At 43.8% G+C, this 14,509-nt stretch overlaps 1 protein-coding gene across 2 annotated transcripts in view; it reads right to left on the bottom strand.

Annotated features, from left to right (window-relative positions):
• Positions 1–14,509, bottom strand: part of LOC124723009 (proton myo-inositol cotransporter-like) — a 542,759-nt gene that overhangs the window by 371,306 nt on the left and 156,944 nt on the right. The gene's annotated exons all lie outside the window — the stretch shown is intronic.

The raw sequence follows: 14,509 nt of genomic DNA, 5'->3' as shown, positions 1-14,509 counted from the left end.
GTGGTCCATCGAGCACATGGCTGGGAATTCCTTAGTGACGCTGTGCGCTGGGAGAGCCAAAGATGGCGGACTTTGTGAAACCTTAATGGCAGACATTTCACAGTTCGTATAGAAATTAATAGGAGCCAGATGAATCATGATACCACAAAAAGAAACATGTACATTACTACTATTTGCACGACGATTCTGATGGTGTAATCAGATTTTCAATATCTTTATTAGTTGGAAGTTTAGTATATCACGGTAAATTATACAAGTAACACCCAGCAACGAAATTCCAAAATATAAACGCTTCATCCGATTTTGTCAATCGCTGTGTCTTTAGAAAGCTAATAGTGTAAACCTAAATTGGTATGAATTACAGGCATGTAACTTGAATAATACATAAGTTATTGGAGGTCAAAGTGGCCGGTTACTATCGATCGCGTCAGGCCATAAGTACTCCAAGTTACACGAAAAAACGGTAGCAGCCTGCTTATAAATATATTTATTCATCTATGTCTTTGTTTATATCCGATATATACTATTCATGAAGAAATTGGTTAAATATTTACTGTGTTATAGAAAGCACAGAGCCATTAGGCTACTGACCCACCTTTTGTTCTATTCCTTTGATATATGTTTATTTAATTTGTTTATGTATCTAATAATGTGTGTTAGAGCGTGTTTATGGTCGAGCCATAGGAATATTTACATGATTTCAAGTTATTTAAATGTAAATCCAGTACTTCGAATGTGTTTCATTATGTTTGTGTGGGCGCGTTGGCATGAAGACATGGTGCGAGCGCTCTAGCCAGTCACAGCGCTCGTGAATGGGGAGACTGGATGGAAGCGAGTTCGGGTGAAGAGTGCTGGACAGTACGGGGCAAGTCGCACAGGAGAAGACACGGGAGGTGCGGGACGCGACGGCGGGGTGGACGGACGGTCGCGAGAGACACTTGGGAGAGTGGGGAGCGGTATGCGCGTGGTCGCGGCAGATAGAAATACTTTGGAGTGCCGACTTGTGCACTTGTGAGATTTCCGTGGCTTCTACAGTGAAGACGTAGTACTCGTTTAGAAGTGAATATCTCGCGGGCTGTGTTGTTGTTCATAACTAATTACGTGCTGTAGGAATCTATTGTCTCCCTGTTATTCAACTTATATTTTATTTAATTGCTGGACCTCGCAGAAATATACCGCATTCTCAGAAGTACTTCTACTACCGTACTCATCATTTAAAGCCGTTAAGATAGTACCTGCAGATCTTATTTAATTGCAATCTTTCATTTATAAATTGATATGTTACTTTCATAATTCGCAATTGCCGAGTGACAGAAACCTTCGACTATTCGACTCATGTGTGTATTCTTATCGTATACTGTAGACTCAGCTATATTTGGCCTGTAATGCGGCAACTACGTATCCCAGCCCCTAGACAACGAAACCAGACAGAACGCGATCGCTTCACTACGGAAGGGCGTCCCGCGAAGCAGCAAAATTCTCATTGGATAGGCGTCAGCTGTACTTTCACTCGCTGTCCGTCCGAGCCTAATGTGGCACTAGCAGTGTATAAATTATTGCAGATAAATCAGCCAGCAACGACTCACAGTGTCAAAGCTATCCTGTTTGTCTTAGAATATACCTTAGGTTATCTATCGCACCAAGACTGTTGTGTAGAACATAAGAAACGTGAACCACTTTCCCTCCTCTTCGAACCTACTCTTACGTGAAGTAGGAATAGGAAAGGCAAAAGGTTCAGCCATCCTCATTTACTAAGTTAACATCGGCTTTTTTATTTATTCAGAAACTTTTTAGTCCGACAAGTTTCCAGACCGACGGGGAACAAAAACGTCCCTGCAGCGATCTGTTCACATTTTTCGCCAAAATACACTTTCCACGACGCTTTCCCCCAGTACAGTATTTCAAATTCTCTTCTTGAATCTTCTCCACTTCCTTGTCTTCCTCTTCCTAGCGACATACATGCGCAACTCTCACCCTTTTTTCCTTAAAAAAAGATATGTAGGTACTCACAACCTTACGTCACCGCTCTAACTAAATCAGAACAGACACTACTCTTGTTAAACAACTGACGCTCGTAAAACCGATTCATGCCTAACATGACCGAAGGATTTGAGTGTCTTCTGTTGTGTCGCGACCGTGTCCCCGTCCACCTGTGGCGCTGGCAGGAAATGCTGATTTGCCCCCGGATGCCTGGCCCGCTTGATCGCATTTTCTGGCAGAGTGGGTCGATACAGGCCTCTCTCTCCCCGCCTCGCCTCTTAGTGAAGCTTCTGGCTAGCTTCCGGCACCCTCCTCGCTCCGACCACGGTTTCTGGGAGCTATAATTTGCAGTGTCTGTCCCCATTTGCTGTTATGAGAGGCAGCCGCTAAATGATCAAGCTTCCTCATTACAAAGACGACACTATCGTTAAGTACTTCGGTACATACAACTTTTGGCGCAGTGCAAACCGACAACACGCGAGCTTGCGGCCAAAGAAGGGCTAAACACAGTGCACACGCTATGTAACATATATCTGGTTGGCTGATTTAGAACTAGGGCAATATATAGTCCTTATGTGCGCACAACATAGCCATGAAACTGGACTCCTCTCCACAAACTATACACGAAAAAGTAAGTGTTGTATCCACGGACCCAACCAACCAACTCGCGCACGCGCGCCCTGACCGTGACATCGCTGGCCACAGTTCCTGTCGCTGCCGTCGGCGTCTACCGCCGGCGGAAGAGGTCGCGCCACATGGCTGAGCTCGGGTCCGCACCGCCCTCTGCCTTTTGCATATAAGGAGGAGCGCTGGCCCCGAGACGGACAGTCTATTGTCGATTGTCTATTGCTAGCCTTTCGTGGAGTTTATAGCGGAGCCATTGCAGTGTGATATTTGCTATTGTATTCGACTAGGCTCAGTACACGGATCACTCTTGGATATTACTTGGACTTTTATTACTGGTGCACGTTTCGTCCGAAATAAAGATAAGTTATGTCTTAATTCTAGCTGGCGCAATTCTTGTCAATTATTTTTCGGCCAACAGACATAGCTACATCCTGGTCACTATCTACTATTCCACAATTTGTGGTGGCTTCCCCAAAAGTTCCGCCGAGGACCTTGGGTTTGGGAGCCGTCACAAAAGCAAGCATATCAAAATATGTGTGAAAATAACGTTACATCGGACTTACAGCGAAGAAAGAAAATGCAACGCTGTACATACCTGCGAGACAATAAGGTACTGTACTAATATGCGCTAGTCGTCTGTGTGCTCATTTGCAAACTTCTGCAGGACTACGAAATCGAGGGTATTATTTTTCCTTCAGCGGCTCCTCGCCAGACTATGAATCCGAAGGTCTGGGGTTCGTTCTCTGGCCAGTCCTAGGATTGTTATCTGTCACTGCCGAAAGCCTGAATAACAACCTTTTGCAGCGCGGACTGCTGCGAGACGTGCAGAAAGAGTGTCAATGATATTCTGGAAGGTATCGACGGGAACGTGGAGCCATGCCGACTCCTGTGACACGGCCAGCTGCACTCTGTTTCTCGGTTAAGGATCCACGTCGCCTAGAGCCCGATCGAGGTGATCTCTCAGATTCTCGACAGGTGAGTTGGTGGCCAAGGGAGTAGGATAAACTCATCCTGTTGCTCTCCGAACAACGCACGTATTTTGTGACACGTTGTATTGTCCTACTGGTTGATGCTATCGTACCGAGGAAAAGCAAATCTCATGTACGAGCGGACGCAGTCCCCAAGGATAGATGCATATTTGCGTTGATCCATTGTGCCTTCAAGAATGACTTAATCGCCACGAGAATGCTACGAAAACATTCCTAAGACAATAAAGCTCCCTCCTCCGGCCTGAAACTTCCTGATAATTTTTGCTGGGTGTTTGTTTTCATACATTTCACGTCGTACACACCAACGGTCGTCTGTCCAGTTGAGCATAAAAAGTGATTGATCTCAAAAGGTCACCTGTCGCCACTCAGTGGACGTCCATTGGCGGTACTGGCGTGCACATTCCAGCCATCGTCGCCGATGAGCAGCAGTCAGCATGAATGTATGAACCGAGCGCCTGCTGCGGAGACCCATAGGCAGCAATGTTCGCTAAACGGTCGTTGCGAAGATACTGTTGGTAGCCCCTTGCTTCATCTGGGTGGTCAGTTGCCCAACAGTGGCACGTCTGTTCGCCCGTACACATCTCCCCAGCCGTTATTCACCCCCGTATTCGATGGCCCTTGGGGCACCACAGTTACCTCGGCGCCAGTTTTGGATAGCGCCATTTTGCTATGCACGGTATACTTTAACCATGCTGGCACGAAAACAGGTTACAAACTTAGTCGATTCGGAAATGCCTCCACCCTTGGCCCGACAGATGATGATCATGCCCTTTTGGATGGGACATAAATGGCTCCGTTCCCTCACTACGACAAAAACTGCACTGCTTTTCCTCGTCTCCCCCCCCCCCCCCCCCCCCGCAATACTCTTTACGTATCATTCACTGCTAATGATGCCATTTGCCGTCCGTCATTGGTTATTGCACGATGCTGTGGTGTATCAAGAGGTTGTAACAATGGAAAATTGTACTGAAATGCAGGAGGATCTGCAGCGAATTGACGCATGGTGCAGGGAATGGCAATTCAATCTCAATGTAGACAAGTGTAATGTGCTGCGAATACATAGAAAGATAGATCCCTTATCATTTAGCTACAAAATTGCAGGTCAGCAACTGGAAGCAGTTAATTCCATAAATTATCTGGGAGTACGCATTAGGAGTGATTTAAAATGGAATGATCATATAAAGTTGATCGTTGGTAAAGCAGATGCCAGACAGATTCATTGGAAGAATCCTAAGGAAATGCAATCCGAAAACAAAGGAAGTAGGTTACAGTACGCTTGTTCGCCCACTGCTTGAATACTGCTCAGCAGTGTGGGATCCGTACCAGATAGGGTTGATAGAATAGATAGAGAAGATCCAACGGAGAGCAGCGCGCTTCGTTACAGGATCATTTAGCAATCGCGAAAGCGTTACGGAGATGATTGATAGACTCCAGTGGAAGACTCTGCAGGAGACACGCTCAGTAGCTCGGTACGGGCTTTTGTTAAAGTTTCGAGAACACACCTTCTCCAAAGAATCAAGCAGTACATTGATCCTTCTTACGTATATCTCGCGAAGAGACCATGAGGATAAAATCAGAGAGATTAGAGCCCACACAGAAGCATACCGACAATCCTTCTTTCCACAAACAATACGAGACTGGAATAGAAGGGAGAACCGATAGAGGTACTCAAGGTACCCTCCGCCACACACCGTCAGGTGGCTTGTGGAGTATGGATGTAGATGTAGATGACGTCAAGCATAGGCGGTGGTGATGTTAATGTGACTGGAAGATGTAGTTTCAGATAATTTTGTGAGACGGGTATGCTCCTGTTAGCTCCGGGACAACCTTCTGCAATTCTCAGACTTCATTTACGTTAATGCTGCGATCAGTTTCAAGTTGCGGCTTATTCTCGAGTGAAACAATACCCAAGACACACAGAAATACAAAATCATGTATCAAAATTTTTGCATGAAAACGCGTAATGACGTAATTACTCTAGGAGTCTTAAGCAATTGAAAACAAGCTCCACGCAAAAACAGCTTCAGAATCCATGAAAGTCACTGATACATGCAGGAGGTACGCATGCACTATATAGAAATCATGTCACCCTTGGAAAGGCAGCGAAATAAAGAACGACGATTTGGAGTCATACTGTCTGGTACTAGGAGTCTACCTACGGTATTCCAAAAGGGAAAGAAGCGTTTTATTCCACATATATAGCCACTCGCACGTAAGTGTAGCGTATGCAAAGTATCAGCTAACAACGAACAAGATTAATTAAATGCACTGACATGAGATATATGCAATCAGTGGGGACGAAATGCAGTGAATGTAATGATAGCAGCGAAATTTGTTCTGAAACGCTGAGCCTGCAGTGCAATAATAATGTTGTAATTAATAAAATTTTATGTTAGTCCGAGATTAGAACCTGGATCTCAGACTATTCGAAAAACGTCACTCCAACAAATTTCCACACACACTTCGTCCACCGTTCCTACCAGTGGCGCTATTTCCACATACTCCGTGGGCGAAGCACTGCTAGTAGTGCTCGGAAACAGTGCGAACATGTGTGACAACATTTAAATGCCACTTTAGTGAATTTACTTCAGTTAATGTGCATCACGATGTCAACGTACTCCACTGTTTTCCATCACACCGCATCACCTGGTAGTGCTATTTCTGAAAGAGGAACATCTGTCTATTTGTTCGGAAAAACAGGAACAAATCTTAAGTGGCAGCGTGCTCGTATGGCCTAAATAGTTAAGTTTCGAATCCTTGTCCTACAATAAATTTGCGTCTTCAAGGCACACTCGAAATGAGCAATGGATTACTTTATAGTTTTAAATAAAAGAAAGCTGGTGTTGACGCGATTCTTTTTTCGAACACGTACGCTGGGTGACCCAGGAGAAATGGTCAATATTCAGGGATATCACAGGAATGATCATTGGTGCAAAGAAGTCTCGTAAATATGTGCTCTAAAATACATACCTGAAGAGCTATGAGCACTTGCTCAGTAGAAGAAATGTGTTTCACAGCAGCGAAGATGGTGATGATGTGCTCGTAGCTTTTAAGGTATGCATTTTAGAGCCCTTGTTTACTGGACTTGTTTGCTTCGAATGGTCGTTCCTATCATATCCCTGTGTACTGAGCATTCCTCCTGTGACACCCTGTAATACAGCTCTAAAAAACAATGGGAGAGCTTTGTTTCATTGTTTTATCCACGAGCCTTACGAGAATGCGACAACTCCAGTAGGCTTCCACAACTACTTTCCGAGGAATGAGGTGACACAGGAGATATGAATGTAATGACATGTTTCGGGTAGTTTAACTATCGCTACTTTAACGAGCCATGAAACAAATCAAACACACTAGAATTATCATATCTGGATCTTCGTGAAGCTATCGAAAAGCAAGGCGGCTATTTTCAACTATATACTGACCTTCTATATGGACAATTTTCTCAACCAATGTGAGAGAAGCCTTATCAGCGATGATGAAAACTGGTATGAACTAGAACTTATCAATTAATAATCGAAATTACTACAACATTGCAACTTCCAGAATTTATCTTTCACTCTGCTCCGGAGTGCCCGCTGTTTTAAATCTTCTTAGCGGATTAAAACTGTGTGCCATACCGGAATTCGAACCCGGCACCATGCGGTTCGCGGGCGATGCTCTTACTAACTGATCTATCCGCGCACGACTCCCGATCCGCCCACATAGCTTCACTTCTGCCAGCACCTGACTTCTACTTTCCAAAATTCACAGAAGTGCTCTTGGATATCTTGTGAGACTAGCACTCCTGGAAGAGACGATACTTGGGAGGAATAGCTCGGCCACAGACTAGGTGATCGAATCCAGAATGGAAGTGCGAGAGAGGTATCGGCGGAGGTGAAGCTGTGAGAGTGGTTCGTGAGTCGTGCGTGAATAGTTTAGTCGGTAAGAGCAACACTTGTGAAAGGCAAGGTCGCAGGTTCGAATCCCAGTCCGGTACACAGTTACTATCTTGCGAGAAAGTTTTAACTGTGTAACTCCTCTTCTTTCGAGAAATTCCATGCTTGCATTTTAAAAATAATCCTAACGACGCTAATATTCTTGAAAGTAGAACTTCACAAGCAGCCTCAAGTAAAACAAACACACACACACACACACACACACACACACACACACACACACAAATCTTTGTCAGAGGTGCAACAAGTGACAAGCGCCAGAAAAAAATATTAGCACTGACTCATAACTGAATTCTGGACCTTCGGACTGGTCATCTGACGCTTCCTCATTTAGCGAATAGCTGCTGAGAAACTCACAGTTGGCAAAGGGACTGTTCTAGGAAATACTTTTTCTGCATAATAATTTATTACGTCACGATCGCTTAGGTGTATAAAAAATATTCAACTTTCTGATTTCGCCAAGTATTTACTGTCTTCGGATGCGCTTAATCCCCATAAAAGCTTCTTATAGATGTGAAACTCCGTCAGAAACAGGCCTCAGAAGGTCTAACGGTACCGATGTATCAGCATGTCATCCTTGGCAGACAGGCATCACCGGATTTTGATACGGTGGGGCATGTGTTCAGCAAACAGCTCTCCTGGGTTCCTGGCAGTTGTCAGCTTTCGTGACCGCAGCCACTACTTCTCAGTCAAGTAGCTCCTCAATTGGCATCACAAGACCTGTGTGCACCCTGCTTGCCAACAATGCTTGGTAGACCCGGAAGGTCACCCATGCAAGCCAAACCCGACAGCGTTTAACATCGATGATCTGACGGGAATCGGTGTTACCACTGCCTGCCTAGTCTATTAGCTTCGCATAGATATATAAACAAATATAGTTAGGCACTTCGAATATCATACGATAGTCTTGACAAGTAGAGCGTATTCCTATCCTAATATCAATTTATTTTACCGTAATTTAATTTTAAAAGTTTTTAATGATAATTGTTTGCACTCTATCACTGAGTTACCGTTTGCAATTTTTTTTTTGTAGTAATGACTTTTACCTGTTTATTTTTCTCATTAATGGCACATGTTTTTATAAAAATGTACTTCATGGTTCTTTCAGTCATTTAGTTATACACATATGGTTGGTTAAATAAGAGCACTTGGTTTAGTACAACATTTTTAGGAAATATGCTCTGAATGTTAAATTAGGCGTAAAAAGTCCGTACATTTTATACGCTTTTAAGATATGATAGTCACTGACGTTTGCGTATGTTTTAAATTTTGATACTACTACTTATTAAAAATAGTCCTTACAAAAGTTTTTTAAAATTTTTATCTTTAATAATTCGCATTCTTGGCATCGCGTTTTAAAGTTTCTATTTTACGCGATTTTACCACAGAAAACAAGAACCATTCAGGCACACTGTCTCTACTGTCAAGACCTTATCTCTATCGTATTGGCCAGGAATTCTCTTTCATCGAAATGCAAAATAGAAGCTTTTTCCAATAAAATTGCGTACATGCTCGTAATCCGGGGCTAATTGGTTCAAACGTAAGAACTGTTTACAGAATGTGTTGACACATAATCAGTGGCGGAGGGGAACATTTACGATAAGAGCTACTTTTGAAGCAAGCATTGTTTTACAATACTTCCATGGTGTCGTCGTGTGCCTGACTTTTGACATGCACATTGAATTCATTCGGTCTTTCATTCATTAGCCATTAGCTGTCACATAAGAAGGTTACATTGCTTTTTCACCATTTTTACCAGTTGTTCATCTCACAGCCATTCTTTCTTTTATCCTGAATTGTTGAAGTTAAGGTTCGTTTCCAGAATGCAATAATCTAAAACAGACGGACATTCGTCAATAATTACGTGCGGTTCATGGCGAAAGGGTAATGCGTCAATTTTTGTAAACTAAGGACAAGACATACACTGTAGGCTTGAGATGCACAGTGAGTTATCTTTCATTCAAGCGGCTGTCCAGGAACAAGATGCTTCCTCCCAGAGCAGCTATAGATGAGGCACGGATATTTCGTACCAACTCTAGATATCGATAAGCACTCCCAGGGAGCAGAAGTATTTACTAATTACAGTGAAACAGAAATTCCCGCAATTCACTCGTCAGAATATGCGCATGGTGTGTCGTTACGGGAAATGAGTTCACACACACACACACACACACACACACACACACACACACACACACACACACACAAAAGAGAACAAAGAGAGAGAGAGAGAGAGAGAGAGAGAGAGAGAGAGAGAGAGAGAGGGCAGGGAGGGGGGGGGGGCACCAGCCTGTACTCGGCAAGCCAAGATATGATTAGAGTACATTATTTGCCGGAAGAATTTTCCTCCATTTCTATTCTATTCGTAGATGATAAGCGAGAAAAACGGACCCGCAAAATTACAGACCAATATCCCTCATATCGGTTTGATGCGGAATCCTTAAACTTATTCTCAGTTCGAATATATTAAACTTTCTTGAGACTGAGAAGCTTATGTCCATGAATCAGAATGGTTTCAGAAAGCATCGCTAGTGCAAAACTCAGCTTGTCAAGTTCTGATATGATATACTGCGAACTATGGTTGAAGGGCAACAGCCATATTCCGTATTTCTAGATTTCCGGAAAGCATTTGACACGGTGCCCAATTTCAGACTGTTAACGAAGGTACGAGCATATGGAATAGGTTCATAGATATGTAAATATGCTTGGTTAGAGTATGCTTGATGTCTTGCACGACGGCAATAGCATCTTCCAGCAGGATAACAGACCTTGTGGCAAGACCGAGTTCATTCTAGAGTGGTTTGAAGAACAAGTTATTGAACTCGTGTTAATGTCGTGACCACCAAGTGTGCCTGATCTGAACCCGATGGAACACATGTAGGATGATGTCGGTGCCAGCTCGGTGCGAACAAACCACTCACTGGTTCGTAATTTGTGACCTGTGCGTACACATCTGGTGGAACATACCTCGAGAAATCTACCAAGGACATTTCTAAACCGTGCCACGTAGGATCGCTGCTGTAATGTGTTCAAAAGGTGGGCCATCACGCTATTAAGCAGATGTTCATAGTTTTTAGCTCATCATTGTTTGTTGTGAACAGTAACGGCTGTGTAAAACTCACTTAAGGTACTAAAGAAATTACATCTGTCCATTTCAGCCTGTTATGAACAACGTTTTGAGTCCTAGCTGCTGAGTCCAGCCACAAATCTAGACCGATAGTTGGCAAGATGGTTTATTATTCACCGAACTGATTGATGGCAGTGGTTCTGTCCTGAAATCGAAGTACGAACTGGTTACCGTTGTCAATGGCATACGGAAAGCCCAGTGCCTCTCGACAGCTGAAATGGAGTGCTCTATAGTCGGGCATCTACTTTCTCCCTGCGATCAAATGTGCTGATGCTGCGCGTCATGCTCATCCTGTCATCGACTGTTACGCTGACGGCTAGTACAGTACATGACGTCACAGTCACGTGACTCGGCGAACTGTTCCACTCCCGGTAATAAGGATGCCCTGTCCTACAAGAGCAGCTGTCTCCAATTCATTTGTTCTAAAAGTATATAAAGCTTCGTGCAATACATGAATTCACGATTTTTCCGCAGTACTGCCAATTTTCGTTCCTGAGTAGATGCAAGGTATTAATATTTTGGTAGCTGTGGCCGAACGGTTCTAGCCGCGTCAGTCCGGAACCACGCGGCTGGTAGGGTCGCAGGTTCGAATCCTGCCTCGAGCATGGATGTGTGTGATGTCCTTAGGTTAGTTAGGTTTAAGTAGTTCTAAGCTCTAGGAGACTGACGACCTCAGATGTTAAGCCCCATAGTGCATAGAGCCATTTGAACCAAGACCTGTCCATTTATACAGTAACAAGTAATATTTTCTTATCTGTGATGTGTTCATGTTATGGACGACTATAGTTTGAAAGAGATAGTCCGCACAACCAGTTTCCGACACAGAGCCAACCAATTAAGGGCTTTTCTTACTCTTTATTCATTCACCACTTTACTTTATAGACCGTATTACCCGAATGTAAGGTGGCAAGTGGCCGTAAGAAGCCGATTCCAGGGGAAACAATCCACAGTAGTTCTGGTATAGCAGTGTCCTTACGCCGATCTCTGCTCGTCCTTCACGGTATCTAACTAGTTTTTTGGTGCACGGTTGTGCAATCGAGAGACTTTCCTTTCTTCTACCTATTGTCCATTCTCTCATGCTGAGTTACGTCAGAATGGTGCAATAAAACAAACACAAATTATTTATACACATGTCGACCCAGTATTCTCAGAATGGAACTAGCACATTTAAGAAAAATACCATCTTACTTTCATGTCTGCTAAGTAACGATATAGGACCTCTTGCGTCCCCATTTGCCCGTTTCCTCCCTGGAATGTGTCACACTCATTGAGACTGTTGCACCGTGTGAGTATTTAGGAGTATTTCTAAGAATGTATATGAAATCAGAAATAGGGAAGGCGAAGGGAAGATAAGAGTTGTTGGAAGGGTTCTGGGGAACTGCAATGCTTCTGTAAATGAAACCACATACGAAACTAGTACGACCATTTCTAGAACACTGTGCAGTCTTTGGAGTCCTTACCAAGTAGGCATGACAACAGATACTGAACAAACTTAGAGACGTACTCGTAGGATCGTAACAGGTAGTTACAAACAATATGAAGGGTAACAAATGTTCATGCAACTTCGACAACGCAATTTTGGCGAAACTCCGAAGGATAAATTTAAAGAACGTCTATGTGAGGAAAATTGTGCGACCATTCTGCAGCCACCATAGTATCTCTCGTAGGGATTGTGAGAATAAGATCAGAGATAAGGGCGCGTACAGAGGCATATAGCAGACCTTTTCCTTATTCAATACGCAAATGGAATGGGAACCAAGATCGATAATATTGATAAGAAGTAACCAACACGCACTGTACAGTAGTTTGTAGAGTATGTATGTAGATGTACACTGGAGGACTGTGTATCATTGTAGTAAGATGCGGATGGCCCACAGACTTCTAACGTACGGCGCGGATCTCAAGTTACGTCTGCAGGAGAGAAAACGGTTAGTGAAGCCCAAGTCCGGGCGTCGCAAATGGGCCTGATGAACAAGTGTGTCACAACGATAGGCAGATGCACAGTTAGGGATCAGTGGTGCGAGAAAAAGACAGTGCAGAACCAGTTGAAAGCCTCTCCCACAAAGCGGTGGCACCCGTACACTCAACTACTGCTGGCGCCCATCTGTAACAGCATTATCTCTGGCAGGATTTGCCTTCTAAAATGTTACGTCTACTGCACGACGATTTCGTTGTTGGCGTTTGACTGATCACACTTCCATTTTTTCTAGGAAGCAAGGAAGGTTTCGGTTAACGTCCTGTTGACGGAGAGTTCATCATTCATCAGATACACTGCGCATGTTCTGAGTGGACAAGGAAACGAAATCGGGCGCGGCCTTTCAAAAGCTATCATCCTGGCACCTGCATCAAGCGATTTAGATAAATCACGGGAAACCCATAGCTGTGTGCCTGACGGAGATTTGAACACCACTCCCACCGCCTGCGAGTCCAGTGCATTACAACTACACCACGTAGTTTGCTGTTCAGCTGGGATGCCTCTGTCGGCATAGAGCAATTTCAGTCAGTCGACTAGGATATCAGGAATGACGTGGTCCTCGATAAATTTCCTTACCTGATAGTGATATACAGTATCGAACCAATATCAAGGACATAAACAGCCACCTGTCCATGATATCAATCTAAAGACGTTATGAATCATGGAGAGGCTTTCTCACATATTTCATGCAGCCTACGTTCCAAAACGAGACCAGAAACGTACTACTTCACCAACACCTATCTCGCGTACTGACACACCGCTAAAATTAGAGAAATCCAGACGAAAACACTCTCTCTTCCCACGTACCATCAGCGGAATGACATTTATCAGGCAGGCTTCAGCATTCCATACAGTGCAATTGTCCGTCTGCAAGCCATAAACAAATTAGAGAACTGAGCAGATAATATGAATTACCACTTTGCCTGGAATTCATTGATTCTGAGAAAATTTTACCTTAGTTTCAACGGAAACAGGGAAGTGACTCAGTCTAAATTAACAAAAGGTTATTTGTAAGGACCTCCGGGATATCAAAAGAGGACTGCGCCAAAACTACAAGATATACGGAAGGAAGTATACTGTTTATTACTTCAAAAATAATCACCGCAAATGTTAACACATTTATTACATTGTGAACCTACACCGCCATGGAAAATTTTGCGTCGAGGTCACGTTTCCAACATAATGGCAAGTTTATTTCGATTACACTGCAGAAGTTTTACTGGGAAGCCCTTACACATGCTTCATACAGTCCCGATCTCTCCCCAAAGGACTTCCATATTTTTTAGCCCTGCACAAAGATATTCGTAGTTGTACACTACTGGCCATTAAAATTGCTACACCATGAAGAAATATATTATACTAGAACTTATATGTGATTGAATTTTCACGCAATTTGGGAGCATAGATCCTGAGAAAACAGTACCCAGAACAACCACCTCTGGCCGTAATAACAGCCTTGATACGGCTGGGCATTGAGTCAAACAGAGCTTGGATGGCGTGTACAGGTACAGCTGCCCATGCAGCTTCAACACGATACCTCAGTTCATCAAGAGTAGTGACTGGCTTATAGTGACGAGACAGTTGCTCGGCCACCATTGACCAGACGATTTCAATTGGTGAGAGATCTGGATAATGTGCTGGCCAGGGCAGCAGTCGAACATTTTCTGTATCCAGAAAGGCCCGTACAGGACTTGCAACATGCGGTCGTGCATTATCCTGCTGAAATGTAGGGTTTCGCAGGGATCGAATGAAGGGTAGAGCCACAGGTCATAACACATCTGAAATGTAACGTCCACTGTTCAAAGTGCCGTCAATGCGAACAAGAGGTGACCGAGACGTGTAACCAATGGCACTCCACACCATCAAGCCGGGTGAT

The sequence above is a fragment of the Schistocerca piceifrons genome, chromosome X (assembly GCF_021461385.2).
Source record: "Schistocerca piceifrons isolate TAMUIC-IGC-003096 chromosome X, iqSchPice1.1, whole genome shotgun sequence".
Taxonomy (NCBI): Eukaryota; Metazoa; Arthropoda; class Insecta; order Orthoptera; family Acrididae; genus Schistocerca; species Schistocerca piceifrons.
Note: the sequence above shows the minus strand (reverse complement) of the source record. Positions and strands in the feature narration are given on the sequence as shown.